The 10679-nt window shown below is 43.2% G+C and overlaps 1 protein-coding gene across 2 annotated transcripts in view; it reads left to right on the top strand.

Moving 5' to 3' along the window:
* Positions 1–9084: 9084 nt before the first annotated feature.
* Positions 9085–10679, top strand: part of LOC139760675 (lachesin-like) — a 46087-nt gene continuing 44492 nt past the window's right edge. The window contains exon 1 of one of the 2 annotated variants that reach the window (XM_071684201.1): positions 9085–9220. The gene's annotated coding sequence lies outside the window, so the exon portion shown is untranslated. Of the gene's footprint in view, positions 9221–9245; positions 9425–10679 lie in introns of those variants that run through there. The other variant, XM_071684202.1, reaches the window with a different exon arrangement.

Below are 10679 nucleotides of genomic sequence, written 5' to 3'. Positions count from 1 at the left end.
GTCGGTACGACCCTACAGCACGACGGTACGACCCCACAGCACGACGGTACGACCCTACAGTACGACGGTACGACCCTTGCGTATGCCTGTCCTTTGACCTGACACTCAAGAGTTGTGATCAAGAGGTTAAGTAGGTTGGATTACGTTTGTCCATGAATGCAGAAGCTTCTGGATCACAAGAGTCATGGTGTACGTACTGATCTGGGAAATGATTTTGCTTTATAAAGACAGCCAAGTTATTCCTTGATGCCACATCACCTGACCATCCTGACACCCAGTGCGACACGTTTGCTTTACACTGGTGGACCTCGAAGCGTTGTGGAAGGTCCTTGCTGGGTCCTGTAACGCTGTCGGGAGTCCTTGCTGAGTCTTATGACTTCTTTTGTATGATTTAACACACACACACACACACACACACACACACACACACACACACACACACACACACACACACACACACACATTCTCTCTCTCTCTCTCTCTCTCTCTCTCTCTCTCTCTCTCTCTCTCTCTCTCTCTCTCTCTCTCTCTCTCTCTCTCTCTCTCTCTCTCTCTCTCTCCTTCTACGTGCCAAATGCGAGAAAAGCCACAACTCTGACCCACATCAGTGTGGAAGACCTGCAATCCTTGCTTTTGATAAAGTAACACAGCGAGCATGATCAGCTGCACGTGTAGGCGGCTGCAGCTGCACGTGTAGGCGGCTGCAGCTGCAATCCGTTCCAGGTGGTTGTGTTTCAGATGACATGTTCTCAAGCGACATAAACATAAACATGACATATGCATGTCTCTTAGGTTGAGAGGCTGGAACTAGGGTCGGGACCTGACTGGAGGTCAAATGAGGCAATGTGGCACCATTATGTTCAGTGGCGCATAGATGATTAAGGGTGGCATTCAAGTTATCACAAGGGAGGAAGGTCACGTCAGGGGCAGGTGAGGACGGTCGCTAGCTGGGTTGATTTCCCTTCTTGGCGACACAAGGGCTGAGTGCCACGCCCGGGCGAGGTTAGGGCGAAGCCAGGCCTGGGATGACCGCCTGTCTGTACTGCCACTTCGATTTCCTTACGTCGTTCACAAACATTGATCACTCACACAGTACGATTACTCACTTAGCGACATGTAGATAATATTGCTTCTGCAAGTAGTATGGTCGGTCGTTGTTAAGTAGAATGACTGACTCAGTAAGAATCTTTCACAAAATACGACTCATAATACAACGTGTGATTCAGCTTCGTCCATGACGGATTCCTGTTGCTCAGCGTTTGCTACAGCGTCTCACACATCACTAACTCCTGCTTCCTGCTGACGTCGGAGACTGAAGGATAAAACAGCGCAGGGGAAGGTGTGTGTGTGTGGCTGAAGTCTGCCTCAGCTGATGGCCGTCAGCCGCCCTTCTGACACTCAACACAGCACCAGTACCGTGACTCAACCTTCGTAACTCGTCTATTGATTTCCCTCCTTGTGTTTCCCGCGTCTGGAGCTAACTAGCCCGTGGGAAGTGTCCCAAGTATTGCCATGTAGAGCAGGTCAGGCTCCAGTACCAGTCAGGCTCGGAGAGATGCTGAGAACCAGTCCATCTTGTGAACAATGATTCATTTTCCTTTCTACTGTTTTCATGTCGGTGAATTTGGAAATAACAGCACAGTATATGTTTTGAGCTAAAACAGGCTTGTTGACGTATTTCATCCATACAATTAGACTGCATATCTTGTCCTCTGAATGGACAACGTAATCGTGAATTAATTTGCTGCTATTCAGACTCCGAAAATGTTCCATATTTTCTATACAGATACATCATGTGAACTTGTGAATTAAATCTTACAGCTAACTAGTGACTCTATTGTTGAAAATCTAAATATTTCGACATAATGCCTTAAATCTTACCGTAGCCACCAACCTCCCTCCCTCGCTCTTGAACAATGCATGCAACATATGACAGACAACTGATGTCATGTGAGGACAGTAATACCAGGCTTGGTTGTATGACATTCTCGGGTGCACGAGAAAGATTCTCATACTGGATGAAAACACAGTGAGGTCCGGCAAGCAACATAAATGCCGCTGGGGAGGCAATTAGGAGGGTTAAAATACGTCTAATAGGATTCAGACAATGGTTTTATTGTCATGAATTTTGTATTCGTGCAAAGCAGAAGGTGTGGTAGAATATGGGAGACATGGAATGGTAATGGGGGCTCAGGAGGTAAAAATGGGGTTTGGTCGTTGAGAAATGAGGTAATCAAATTAAGTGGCATGGTAAAGGAATCTCTGGTAGCGGGACCTGGAGATGAGATGCCTAATGGGAAGCAATAGAAGGAATGGGCGAGCGAAGGTGGACGGAATGCTACAGGAATCTAAGATAACGAGATGAGAGAATAGTGAAAAATGAGTCAGGAAAAGACGGAGGGGGGGGGGGGGGGGCTTGGGAGAGAGAACGTATGAGGAGTTGAGGATACAGACGGGAAGCCTGCCAGCACTTACGTCTTTCTTGAGATCTCCCAAGACCTAAATATTTCGCTCTGCTTCACAACGTCAACATAAGTCACATTGGCTTCCAAGTTACACGAATATTTACCGACGGTCGACTGCTACACAAAATAGAATTGCACTTAGGAATATTCACTGTCAAGGGTTGACAATGACAGGTGGCAGGAGGGTTGGAGATGCAGATTAGCTCCAGAATAATCAAGATGTGACACACGACAAGACTTGTGTCCCGGGGGTCGAGCATGCAAATGACAATGTTGTCGTCGGGTGACCGTCACACTGTGTTATATATATATATATATATATATATATATATATATATATATATATATATATATATATATATATATATATATATATATATATATATATATATATATATATATATATGAGAGAGAGAAAAATTATATACCAGTGTGGTGTATATTTAGAGCAATGAATTTTAGATACATATACAAAATATATGTAGGTTGGTGATGTATGGTCCTGATGAGTACAAGGTGTCGTCACTAGTAAACAGATGACCTGTCATTATGCCGTTGTGTCTACATTGTTTGTTGTTTGGTTTTCATACATCATCCACTCCACAAGTAAGGCCACTGCACATCGACAACTCCTTCACCTCTGAGATGTATCGCACAAACGTGAACCTTGAACTTCCGTGTCACGTCTAGTTCCCAAGTGACCTTCCTCGTCGACTCGTTTATGTAATGTCTCCCTCAGGAACTCTCTTACCATGCCATACTGTCCACAACACCAGCCTCGCCTCTCAACACCGCATTTTGCTTTACAATGGTCGACGCTAAGTGAGCTCGTCTCACTTAGCGTCCCTAGGTCGTCTTGGATTCAGTCAGTCCTCCTCCAGACACACAGATGCTTCAGATGTCGAAAGCAGCTGCTCAATGTCCTCTAGAAACTCTGGGGTCTTTTACACGTTCATCATCCAGGGTCGCCAGAAGTGTCGTTTAAGAAATAAGTAACATTTTGTAATAAATAGACTTTGTCAGAAAACATGGCAGTTTTTGAGAATTTCTTAGTAATTCATTAGCATTTAAGGCTCAATACTGTGCCCTCTGAAGGCATTACCATGTAGGGTCAATCTAATGTACATGAAAACCAGTTGTAAATATAACGCAGGTAACGAGAAAGTTACGCTCTGGAAATCAACATACGTTATCATATTCTATGTTCGTCTGGAACTTATTTTTGAGAGTACGTGGGGCACAACCTGACCCGTCGTCACTCATCCCGTGGTAGGTGTCCACTTCGTCTCGTGTTATATGCATAAAACCTCACAACTCTGAGTAACGTTCACTGTAAGTTGTGAATATTTCATGAAAGGTCACCACAGCACTACTGAAGTAGCGCTTGACAGCATCATCCCGCGTTAATCCATATGACCAGAATCACAAATTGTTTCAAGTTCCTCTTTATCGTCCCTTCTCAAGTTGTGTTCACAGGATGGGCGATTAAACCTCAGGGCTATATACGACGACATGCCAAAATATTATCGAATTCTAGCTAAGTACTAGTATTATCTAACATCACTAAAGAGGCCTGGCACTGCGGACAGAATACTCAAACGAACATCGGAGGAATCTATTTTCCCTGGAATACAAATGAGTTTCCCGCGTAAGCACTTTCTTGTAGAGAAACGTACAAGTAACAAGTGACCAAGACTAGGGAGTCCTTTTTTAATTCTCACAGTGCGGCATCAAGACTCCAACTACCGCCTGTCCACCTATCCATTCAGCTGTCTGCCCATCAGGACTCCACACACAGAATCATCCTTGGACATTCAACATACCGACCACCACTCCACACGTCCCTCTGCTCTCGTAGACCAGTCATGGCAGACGAAATATTTGCCGACGGACAGAGCACGTTCATCTGATTTCCAAAACTTCAAGAAATCTTCAGCTGATGTAAACACTTCCCTAATGGTAGTCTGGCATTCGAAACTCGTTTAATGCAGCAACATACGTGCATGAAATACTTCAGGCGAGAATCATGCACATGGAGTCGTGAGCTCTTCATAATCAACATTTCAGTCATGAATCTCTTTAGTGATTATCAACACCACGTCATCGTCAGACTGAAAAAGTGCGACATTTGGTATTTCGCTCGTGGCCTCAAGACTGTCATGTGACCATTGATGCAGAACAAAACATGCGCGTCAAACACATACGACCCTTAAACACAACGGTGCTTACCCTTACATGTGATGATGACCTCGTCTCTGACCTGAGTTTTAAGAGTCAGGTTGAAGATCACGCTACCATACGCAATGGCCATAACGTCGTCTTCCAGTTGAGTCGTTGTGGCTAAGAGGTCAAACAGCCTGTTCGATCGTACGTTGTTTACATTCATGTTGGTCGACTCTTGGGTCAAAGTTGATGATGTACGTCAAACAGTTACGGTGAGTCGGTAGTGAGTGGTGGAGGGCGGGCGAGGCTGCCAACAACCGTACCTTAATTACAAGCACAAGAGACCTGAGGAGTGTGTGGACGCTGTATCCACCTGTGCTTGTCAGTTCTACGACTTTGAACTAAATATATGTGACTTTTATACTTAAAATCTGTAAACTTATGGAGTTCACCTATTAATTCTGACTAACTTTCATAACTTAGTAATAAATAATCAACGAACACAATCCGCTAAACCGTTCGAAAACTGGTATATACTTTCAACGTAACGCAACTGAACAATGAATAATAACAAATCAAAGCATCGCACATGCCAACGTTATGCATAAAAACATCAGAAAATCAACATTTTAAACGTCGTACCACACGTCGTACCACCGGAATAAAATCTTTAAAAAGAAAAAAATACGAATTTTAGAGGTCGAGCAAATTGCCAGCACATGTAAAAGCCGAAGCTGCCGAGCAGATCTGTCGAGGCGGAGGCTTGGCATGCAAAAAGCTCTGATTTCCTGTCCAGACCAGAGGTATTGTGCCGGCTCGGCTCCCGCCCTCACTCACCATCTCTCAATTTCTCTCACTCATTCTCTCTCTGTCTTCATACTATCTCTCAGTGAATCCCTTAATCCACCTCAGAGTCTGTATGTATGTAAATGTCTCAGTCATTCTTTCTCCTTGTACTTTTCATAAATCCCACTCCGAGTCTTCTTACTGTTACAAAATGTCTATCATGTTCTTTATCTTAGTCTCTCTCTCTCTCTCTCTCTCTCTCTCTCTCTCTCTCTCTCTCTCTCTCTCTCTCTCTCTCTCCTCCACACGTCACTCCTGCTGGGGTAAGGAAGAGCCCCCCCCTGTGATGATCGAGGCAACCACCAGCGGGTCTCAGGTCCTCTCATTCGTCAGTGTCACAACTCGAGCTTCTCCTCGTCCATAGTTACCGTCTGGTCAGTTCAACGATGACGCACAAATGCAGATGTAAATAGCATTGACAAGATGATGCGGGTCTATGTAAGGTTTGAATATTCAAGGTCAGTATTTGGAAATGTCTGTCACAACCATGAATATTGATATGTGATGTTGTTTTGCGAGGAGATGGCTCACTGTTGTGGATGTGAGACGGGAAAAAAGTGTTGAGGATGATAGATGGTGACGAGGGAGAGAAACGAAGGAAAAGTCAGTGAAAAAAAAGTTGTTAAGACAGCGTATTGGCTTCACATAGACACGGTGTAGCACACCAGGAGGCAAGCGGGACACACAAGATTCGAACCCATGACAATGTCAGGCAAGTGTTGCAAATCTTTACGTGATGTAGCGTGACTCTGATCAGAGGTTTTCTTCCACCAGATGTAACGAACTGCCCAACAGATGCTGATTCCCAGCACAGTTAACTGAACCACTGACGCGAAATGTAAATCTTGCATCACAAACATGTAAATAACACCTTGAGCTTCACTGTGACCAACGCTAAGAGACTAAACACTTTGAATTAGTTTTCGTGTTACCAAAATGCATCAGAAGCTGTGTATGTATACTTGTTTATGTATATCTGTGTGTGGTGCGTGTGTGTATGTAACGTTATTTGCTCAGTTAAACTCTCTTATATTACCTCTTTAATCGCATTTCATGTTTTCTCTATTTTTTTTTTTTATCATTCATCTAAGACCTGATATCAGTGAAGGCTTTCGGCCATGACTGGAGTTTCTGACACAGAATAAAGACACCTACGTTTTATTTAGCGAATTTCTGCCGTTTTGATTAGTAGTGTAAATATGTTTCATAGAGGAGTAAGGAAGTACTTCTCTTTCTCAGCCATGGAGATGAAATGGGTTGATGGTGAGTATAGTTAGCAAGAGCAGACCATGAACGGATAGGTAGGTGTGTGCTCGTAACTCTGAGTCACGTGTTCAAAATTCTGATTTGTGAGGGTTCTGAGCTCTGAGTCGTCTGAGTCGTCACGGTTTGGAACTGTGAGTGGTGGAGGTGTGGCTAGGGACCAGTGTGGGCGGCAATGGTGAATTGAGAAACAGACAAGAGCGGGAGCCCAGCTGGTGGGGGTGGGCTACACCACGCACTTAAACTCGTCTGAATCCCCTAACGACCCCAGTCCACTGTGTCCAGGTCACCGAAACGCTTATACTTTCAAGATCTCAAGAAACAATCTATTCATGAAGAAATGATATCATGTTCTTTGTATATCAATATCTAAGTCAACAAAGTAGAACAACATTTATATCAATATCAGATTCATATTTACGAGAAATGAACATTTACACTCCCCTCCTCCTGGACTTCACCCACTAGTAATCCAACACAACCCGGTGAGGTTAGAGAGAATATCATACTTCCTGAAGTGGTCATTTCTGGAGTGTTGGTCTCTAATGCCTCCGTCCTAACTAACGTGCCAGAGACCAAGTGTTTCTCGTGGTACTTCAATACGTGGGACTACGTAAGTAGTACCTGCAACACTCATGATCAGTACGTGGGACTACGTAAGTAGTACCTGCAACACTCATGATCAGTACGTGGGACTACGTACGTAGTACCTGCAACACTCATGATCAGTACGTGGGACTACGTACGTAGTACCTGCAACACTCATGATCAGTACGTGGGACTACGTACGTAGTACCTGCAACACTCATGATCAGTACGTGGGACTACGTACGTAGTATCTGCAACATTAATGAGCGCAAACTATTTTCAGGAGTCTGTTTTCGTTCTGTTCTTCTTTCCGAGTTAAGATAATTTCCCACATGATTGAACAAATTTTTATAATAGTTTTTCCTGATGAGAACAAGAAAATACATGTTACTAATCAGTTCTTCAAGATGTTCAATATCTCGTTCTCTGTAACCTTTACATTGGGTCATTAGATATAATCACAGAAGGTAATATGATTACAGTCAAGCTTCAGTAAAATGAGATTCCATTTTATTGACCATTAGTCAGTTCTGCCCGTCCTCTCTTTCACCACTAGATAGTAAACACCAGGGTCAACACCAGTGTGGATGTCTGCGTGTGAGATAGGGAAAGATGAGAGACATAGAGACATAAGGGTTAAGGTCCTGTTTCTAAAGTAAGGTCATCCGCTTCCAACCAAAGCGTAGGGTGGCACATGAAACATTGAGAAAGGTCACACCACCCAGGACGGAGTGCCAACAGGTCTGATTCACCTCCGCTTTTCATTAAGTTTCCTTTTTGTGCGACTGTTGACAATGACATAGCCCTGTGGCTCAGAACCTGGCTCGCTCCTCTCTTATTCAGCTTCGTTGTGACGTGCAACACACAACTGTGTACTGAATTAAAACAATTTAGACTTTATATACATTATATAATAATATATATATATATATATATATATATATATATATATATATATATATATATATATATATATATATATATATATATATATATTAAACAACCCTCCTTTTTCAAAAAAAAGAAACTCTTTGTTTCTTCTATTGTAAGTTGACAACTGTTTCACCACGTATGGACGAGCCTAAGTGGGGGTTTCAGTTGGAAGGGTCAGCCAGGACCTCAGTATGTGTCATCAACCGACGATATGATAAGTGAGTGGTCACCAACCCTTGTAAGGCGAGTCTGGGCAGACGAGCATATGTTTTGACTGTAAAGGAAGCCTTCACACGACATATGGCTAAGATTCACGTGGGAGATAGTGCGAAGTGTTCACGTTTAGGGCAAGGGGGCGTGAAGTGTTCACATGTCGATGCAGAACTTGTGAAGGGTTTCCGTGGCGAGGGAGGGCGCATGAAGTCTTCACGCAGTACTGGAATATTTGTGGTGTTCATGTGGTGAGGGAAGCAGTATGGAGGGAAATATAAGCTGATCTAGTCCTCATCTTCCATCGCATCATATCCGGTCAGGTTTCGAAGCACGTGTCTCTCGCATCCCGGCTGGCCATCTCTGCTAGATAGGGCAGTGGAAGCAACAATACCAATTAGAACAGTTTTCTTTTCCCCTGGAAAACAGACTTCCTTGACCAGCTTCAGGAAAACTGAATACCATCATCCGTCTAGTTTTCTGTCCGCAATGTTTACATCAGTTGTTGATCCAGCCAAAGAGCAGGAGACTTAGCAACCCAGGGGGCGTGGCTAGTGTCCGCGTGGATGCTGAAGTAGGAGGGGCGTTGAGGAGGTCCCAGGCAGTCAGTAGGTGAGCTGCACTTGGTGGGAACGGACGATCCTGCCCGCGCCACGCTCCTCTCACTGGAACCCGTCTTTGTTGGACGATCGTACACAAAACTTCTCGAACTTCACTACGAAATGAAAATTACAGACGAAACTCTCCCTTGAGTCAGTATCTCTTTTGTCTCGGGTTAATATCTAAGTTTGTCACCTGCTAAACGTTAATAAGCAAAGCTTCCTATATGTTAAACGTTACCATAACAACATATCTAAATACGCTGTTGTCTAAAAAGCCAAAAGAGAACATTTGCCAAGCACGTTGGTGTATATTTGGGTTTTATGCACAAACTTCGTCGCTTCAAGATCACACAGGTAACTGTTCACGGTTCATTAATCATCTTCGCTGATACATAATGTGATGCTAAGTAGTGGAGTGTGGAGATAATCATGTCTGAAGCGTTACATGGTAGCAACGCGCCCATGTTCCTGGCAGAGGTAAGGACACCTTCTCGTTGGCCAGGTAAGGAAATTATCGGTGATCGGTAAGGGAACTGTTTCGTTGACCAGGTAAGGATACTGCCTCGTTGACCAGTTAAGGATACTGCCTCGTTGACCAGGTAAGGATACTGCCTCGTTGACCAGGTAAGGATAATGCCTCGTTGACCAGGTAAGAAAACTTTCGTTGACCGGATGAGGGCAATGTGCGGGTGACCAGGTGGAAAGCTCTGCTGTGAACCTAGGTTCAAAATTCATGGGTGTGAGAGGCCACACCTGCTCGTCTTGATAATCCACAAAATGTATTTGTAAAAGTAACTACATCGGCAGACACTCGGATGTAACGGTAAGTGAAATAGATGAAAGAATATTCCATGTAAATCATCTGTTGAATAATTAAGTACATCCCTGTGGTTATTATGTAAAATACTTCATGATATCATCTACTGATCATAAAGGATAGATCCTCATACCATTATAGCATCTTCACTTACAACTGTCTTTACCTTCAATTGTCTCTTTATTCATTAATGTTTTCATCTCACTGATTCAAAGCTTCATAATACAGTTAACGTTTCAGTTTCAAACGCAGTATTGTATTCTGTACTTTGTAGTCAGTCTTTATGGAGTGATTATTTTTATCCATGTCTTTGTTTATCATTTATTAGTTCAACCTAAACATCAGTCAGTGTTAATATGTTGTTACATATCAATAAGAACGTGTCCAACGTCACAAACAATTTCATAATAGTTTTAACCATACACTGTCCATTTGATGATGTGTAGCATCACACACAAGCCCCCATTATCGTACAAAGGTTTTCCTTCCATCACATAAGAGCACATATCTTGTACATTGACACAAGTCCTCAGTAAGTTTTCCACCAGTAATTGAAGTGAGAAACATCATTAGTAACACTGCTAAAGGCCTCTAGGTTCTCAGGTCTGTTTGTACAAAGATCTTACACCGTTGTTCAGGAGCATGAGGGAGGGTGCGCATCTGGCACCCTCAGCTTAACTCCACCTGGAGCGGAAACTTCAACTCTGCCGGAAAGTATGACTGTGAAATAAGTGTAAAGTCATATATATATATATATATATATATATATATATATATATATATATATATATA

The sequence above is a fragment of the Panulirus ornatus genome, chromosome 37 (assembly GCF_036320965.1).
Source record: "Panulirus ornatus isolate Po-2019 chromosome 37, ASM3632096v1, whole genome shotgun sequence".
NCBI classification, from domain to species: domain Eukaryota; kingdom Metazoa; phylum Arthropoda; class Malacostraca; order Decapoda; family Palinuridae; genus Panulirus; species Panulirus ornatus.
Note: the sequence above shows the minus strand (reverse complement) of the source record. Positions and strands in the feature narration are given on the sequence as shown.